The following is a 6,915-nucleotide window of genomic DNA, read 5'->3' as shown; positions in this document are numbered from 1 at the left end:
TCCAGATAAATAAAATGAGTCATATATAAGATAAAGAAACAAATAATAGTAGAATGGGCTGGTAGAGGTAGTAGTAGGTCCCTCATCAAGATGTCTTCAAGTATGATCTTGTTGAATATTTGTCAGCGAATTGTGGAGTAATTTCCTGATTAGTTAGGGATTAAATTGTACGAATTCGGTGATCTTTTCAAATAGTAATTTTGCATCATTACTTTTGGCACCATCTTTCTGTTTTGTTTTCCTGCCCCCAAGAAGCTCGCTCAATTATGTTTTGAATTTAACACTGTTCTTCTTATTTTAACACTCTAATATTTACCTTTTCTCTTCCCTACGTACATACCACTGATACTGACTAATCATAGACAAAAATATAATCTGTTATAGTTGCTTTTGATTCATATATGTGTTTAATTGGGTATAAAAGAATTGCTATACAGAAACCCAGTAAATAGTTAAGAATACAGAGGACCTAGAGTGCTCTACCTCTTGCCAAAATGAGATAGGATTTCTTGGCATGGAGAAATGAACTGATTATGAGTGAATTTTATGTTTATGTTCATTAATAATTTTATTAGCTGCTCTATGTTCAACAGAGAGAGAGTCATGCAAACTAGGACCATTTACCCCAGCCAAAGTTGCATTAAAATACCATTTCTTTCACCTGGAAGAAGGCTAAGGCTGTTGGAACACGTTATAATTTAACAGCCAACTCTCCCTCTACTTTTTATGGAGTTGATGTTAATGACTAAGGATTAGGAAGCAACCAATAGGAAAAGAAACAGATGTGGGCAGAGCTGGTTGGTAACATCCATTTCTTTTTTTATACTAAAAAATAAAAGAATATATTTTATTTTAAGGTTAAAATAATTTTAAAAGTTAACTTGGTACATTTTCCAATGACTGTTACAAACATGAAATATAAACTACAATGATTAAAGACTTTATGCCCCAACTCAAAACATAAAGGCCAAAACTGTTTTCACAAGTGCAAAATTATTTTTACATTCAATTTTAATTAAGTAAAGACACCTAAATAATGTTTTTCCTGAATTACAACTCCAGTTTATCAAATACTTTATGATTTATTCAAGGAGTAACAAAATAGTTTTCATCTACTGTATTATAAGGGTATGATGATGGATTTCTCTAACAAGATCTTTCAGGTATTTGTATGTTCCTGAATTGGTTTACAACTTTCATAAAGAGTTTTTGTATGGCACTTGGAGCCAAAGGGTCAAACTTCATTACCTCATAGTAATTGGGTAGCTGAAAATCATTCTCTTCTTGTTGATTGCTGGATGAAGCTGGGAGCCAGTATGATCAGCCTGAAGGTTCCCTGGCTACATCAGCACTGGATTTAAATGGGTTAAGAAATTGTCATACAAATGGCCTGTGGAAATGCTTTGATTTGTCCTTTGACGAAACAGGGATATTTCTGGATTCTCTGAGGGTAGTAAATCTAGCTGTGAGTGAAGCATGGGATTTGAGTGGTTGGCATCAGTGGCATGTGGAAAGCTAATATTTAAGCCACAAAATTCAGAATTCATAGCATAGACCCCTTCCCATGGCAAGCCAGAAGTCAGAGAGCATGGAACTGGACTTACATCAAGTAAATCACAGGATGGGGCAGAAGCTCATAGTTGTTCTTCTGGGCTGACTCTTGGCTCCAGTTTTGCTCCTGGAATTGTTTCTGATTTCAGGAAAACCTCTCATATTCAAGAAAGACCTGATTTAAATCCTCATTAACTTGAATGAGTTCCATTGTCAAATCCTTATTCTCCACCACAGCCAGCAGGTCCATGATCCTTTCCTGAATGTCCTGAACAATCTTATACAATTTCTCTAAGAATTTCATATTGTCCAGATTTTCAGATCCAGGTGTGTTCTCCACTAATGTTATTTAAATTATTTTTACTTTCATTTTTACCATATTCACTTCACTGTGTAGTTTTCAAATCTGTTCAGTAACCAGTAAAATAATTGGAACTTGGGAACTGCTGAAGATGAAAGAAACTGATGAAGATGGAACAAATGGGAGTGGCCAAGTTATGTTCAGATACAAGAATAATTGTCTCTCTGCTTCAATCTCTATCTCTGAAGAGGGAAATTGGACTCCTTTCTTGAGCAGCTCTAGGTATTTTTCCTTGACTTCACTCACATCTCCATCTCCAGGGAAGCCCAATGACCATGTCATGATGATGCTCAAGATGTTATTCTGTGTGTCTAAAAGTAATTTGTATCTGGGACTCAGCAGCTTGACTAGATGATCTTTAAAAAAGTTCCTCTTCACAATCAGAGCCTGGAACTATATATAGACTATAGTCCTGAAAACATATGTTGATAAGCTATAACATAAATTCGATCTCCTTGTGATGACAGGTTTTAGAAACCCTTTTCTTCAAAGCTCTTACTGCCTCTTTTGACTCCTCCTTGCTGGTGATAATTATTTCACAGATGTGCATGAACTTGGTCCCAATCTTCAGTTTGAAAGTCCGCAATTATAGCCTTTTCTATTAAGTGGCCCACTGAAGTCCTGAAGGGATCTTTGTAGCTCTTTTCAGACACCATGATGAACCTCTAAGCCAGATCCAGGAGCAACATACATTTCCAAGAGGAGGGGGAAATCTCTAGCCTTACAGAGACACTAGCTAATATTCTATATTTCCCCTACCTCTCACATTGCTCCCATGTATAATATAGAAAGAGAGATAGACCTTGGAACATCTATGTATTTATATATGCATATGCTTATGTCTGTAGCTGTATTAAAAATCCACCTAAATCTAGTTACCCAGAAGCGAGAAAAACAGAAGGGCAAAACAGCATTAATATTTTTATCCTTGTATTCATAATTTTTGTATCTTATAGAAGTTTTAAAGGACTATAGATTTAGTATTAGAAGGGACCTTGGTGGTCATCTAGTCAAGTATTCTAATTTGACATGCAAGAAACTGAGGCTCAGAAGGCTAGGCAACTGGCTTATCTCTATGATAAATGAATTAATTTTGGATGACATCTTGCATGATTCAAGACTTTGTTGCAATGTTTCATCTCCAATTTGGAACATCTTTAATCCTAGAAAAATTTGACTTTTTGTAAATGAATATATGTATCTGATTTCACCTTTCTCTGATTGAGAGTAAGATTTATAAGTCTACTAGAAATTAAACAACCCTGAAATTCCTAGAGGTTGATTTAAAGTATTATGATGATGCCTAGATATAAAAGACAGAACTATGTGCCTTTTTTAAATGGCTTATGGATGGCCTTGAATGGCCATCCATATATCATGTTGTGAAAGAAATAATAGACCAAAAAAAAAGCCACAAGAAAAAATAATGCTAAAAAAAACCTATTTTTTCATCTATATTCAGACACCATCAGTTCTTTCTCGGGGGACATGATTTTTCATCATAAGTCCTTCAGAATCATGCTGGATCATTGTTTTACTGACAATAGCTAAGCCATTCACAGCTGATCATGTTAAAATATTACTGTTTCTTTTTACATAGAATGTATCACTTTGCATCACCTCATGTCAATCTTTCCAGATTCTTCTGAGAGTATTCTGCTTATCATTTCTTATAGCAAAATAATATTCCATCACAATAACATAACATAATTTGTTTAGTCATTCCCCAATTGGTGGACACCCACTCAGTTTCCAATTCTTTGCCACCAGAAAAAAATTGCCATAAATATTTTTGTACTTAGAAGTCCTTTCCACAACTCCTTTAACAATGCATTGATGTCTCATTTTCCCCACATCCACCCAATATTTGTAATTTTCCTTTTCTATCCAATGAACCAATCTAATATGTATATGCATTTCCCAATCAATAATGATTCAGAACAATTTTTCATATGGCTATAAATGGTGTTGATTACTTCATCTGAAAACTGTTCAGATCTTCAATTGGGAAATGGCTCTGATTTTTATAAATTTGACTCAGTTCTCTATATATTTGAGAAAGGAGGCCTTTATCAGAGAAACTTCCTTCAAAATTTTTTTCACAGTTAATAATGTTAACTGTTTTCCCCTGCATTCTATGCTCCTTCCCTCTTTTTTTCTATGCTCTTTCTTCTTTCACCCTGTCCCTCCTTAAAAGTGTTCTGTTTCTAACTACCTCCTCCCTCAATCTGCCTTCTCTTCTATCACTCACCCCGACCCTCACCCCCCCCCCAACTTTGTCACCCCCTTCTACTCTTACTTTCATATAGGGTAAGAAATGTATACCCAGTTGTGTGTGTATGCTATTCTCTCTTTGAGGGAATTTTGATGATAGTAAGGTTCACTCACTCCATTTCACCTTCCCCATTTTCTTCTCCACTATAAAAGCTTTGTTTTGCCTCTTTTGTGTGAGATAATTTGTCTCATCCTACCTTTCCATTTCCCTTTCTCACAGTGCATTGCTCTCTCACCTCATAATATTATTTTTTTGGATATGATCCTCTCATATTTAACTCACACCTGTGTCCTCTGAATATGTAGACTCCTTCTAACTACCCTAGTAAAGAGAAAGGCCTTATGAGATACAAGTATCTTCCTATGCAGGAATGAAAACAGTTTATCCTTATTAAGTACCTTATGATTTCCCTTACCTTGTTTACTGTTTTTATGATTCTCTTGAGTCTTGTATTTGAAAGCCAAATTTTCTACGCAGCTCTGGACTTTTTATCAAAGATGCTTGAAAGTCCTCTGTCTCACAGAACATCCATTTCTTCCCCTTGGGTAGATGATTTTGCTGGGTAATTTATTTTTAGTTGCAAATTCTAACTCCTTTGCCCTCAAGGATATCATAACCCAAACTCTCCAATGCTTTAATATTGAAGTTACTCAGTTTTGCGTTATTCTGACCATGGTTCCATGATACTGAAATTGTATTTGGTACTTGAAATATTTTCTCCTTGACCTGAGAGCTCTGGAATTTGGCTATATATTCTTAGGAATTTTCATTTTGGGATCTATTTCAGTAGATGATCAGTGTATTCCTTTGATTTTTTTTTACCCTCTGGTGCTATCCAGGCTCTTTTTTTTTTTTTTTTTTTTATCATGGCTTTCAGGTAGCTCAATAAATTTTAAACTGGCTCTGCTGGGTCTATTTTCAAGGTCAGTTAGTTTTTTTTTTTTTTCAGTGAGATATTTCACATTGTCTTCTTTTAAGTTTTTTTTTGGTTTATTTTATTATCTCTTGATTTCTCATAAAATCATTAGCTTTGATTTACTCAGTTCTAATTTTGGGGAATTATTTCCTTCGGTGAGTTTTTGTATCTCTTTTTTCCCTTTGGCCAATTATGCTTTTTAAGGAGTTTTTTTTGTTTTTTTGTTTTTACTTTTCTCCATTGAATTTTTGTGCCTTTTTTTCCATTTGGCCAATTTTGTTTTTCTGTTTTTCAATTCATACTTCTCCTCATTGGCTTTTTGAACTCTTTTTAAAAAACCATTTGGCCTTAAAGTGTTATTTTCCATATTTGTGTGTGTGTGTCTGCTTTACCAAACTGTTGAATTGTTTTTCATAATTTTATTGCATCAATCTCATTTCTCTTCCCAATTTTCCCCTCTACCTCTTTTACTTGATTTTTCAAATTCTTTTTGAGCTCTTTCATGGCCTGAGATCAATTCATATTTTTCTTGAAGACTTTGGATGAAGGAGCTTTGACTTTGTTAATCTTCTGAATATGTGTTTTGATCTTCCATGTCACCATAGTAACTTTCTACCATCATAATATTTTTATTGTTTACTCATTTTTCCAGTCTATTATCTGACATTTAACTCTTTGTTAAAGTGGTGCTCTGCTTCCAGGGTGGAGGGTACATTCTCCCATGCTTCAGGGTATTTTGTGTAGCTGTTTTCAGAGATATTTCTAGGGACTCTTAAGTTTTCAGTCTTCCAAGGCTGTACGATTTAGGGAGAGGTGTATACTTTCTTGGCTTGTGCTCTGGTCTGTAAGTGACCACAAGTATGTGGATCACATGCCACCCAGCACTGCAACCCAGATATGAGTAAGGGCAAAACAACAGAGTCCTGCCTCAGTGCCAGCAAAAAGACCTCCATAATCTCCTTCTGACCAGATGTTCAACCTTTTCACCATCTGTGCGCTGAGAGCTCCAGAATGATCTGCTACAGCTGCAGATTCAGTGGCTCCCAAGGCCTACTTCTTGTTGCTGGGGTCTGATCTGCATTGGACCAGCTTGTGCTTGACTGTACTCCATGCTTAACCTGGTGGGACAGACTTGTTGTGCCAAAGTTTTGTGGTATCTTTGGTTGGAAAATCATTTCACCTTGATCTGTTGGGAGTTCTGCCATTCCAGGAATTATTTTATGACATTATTTAAAAGTATTCATAATGGTTTTAGGGAAAGTTTAGGTTACTATCTGCCTTTTCTCCTCAATCTTGACCCCACCTCCTCAAAAAGTGAGTTTCAATCATAAAAGTTACCTTTTCCCACCAGTATTCAATACTGAATTCTTTGTGTTGTCTTTTCCACGAGATGCAATTAGTCTGCATACCGATGTTAAGTAGGTTTTATTTTTACTGATCTTCTTGCTATTCTTACAATTTTAAGATGGTGGCATCTGCATGCTAGAGGAATTACTAACAATTCCTCCAGCTTCAGTTATTTCTGAAAGCATGGGTCTCTCATCTTTTGTGACAACAGTGTGCCAGTTCCTGGAAATGTTTTTCATTTTTGATTGTGCATCTTTTTGTTCTTAGGTATGACTGTTTCATTACAAACTTGAATGAAGCTTGACATGTTAGAGTGCCCCATACTGATAACCATTGCAAGGTCTGTAAAAGTCATTGAAATGTGCTCATTAAGAGCTACATGTGCGACATTTCCTTGGAGTAGTATCTCTTAAAAACTTCAAAAATTAAAACACAACAAAAGAGAACAAAGTAAAACCTGTAAGA

At 35.5% G+C, this 6,915-nt stretch overlaps 1 pseudogene; it reads right to left on the bottom strand.

Moving 5' to 3' along the window:
• Positions 1-1,146: 1,146 nt before the first annotated feature.
• Positions 1,147-1,855, bottom strand: LOC140532011 (TOM1-like protein 1 pseudogene; annotated as a pseudogene).
• Positions 1,856-6,915: the final 5,060 nt, after the last annotated feature.

Source organism: Notamacropus eugenii, chromosome 3, assembly GCF_028372415.1.
Source record: "Notamacropus eugenii isolate mMacEug1 chromosome 3, mMacEug1.pri_v2, whole genome shotgun sequence".
Lineage (NCBI taxonomy): Eukaryota > Metazoa > Chordata > Mammalia > Diprotodontia > Macropodidae > Notamacropus > Notamacropus eugenii.
This window is presented reverse-complemented; position numbering and strand designations above follow the sequence as displayed.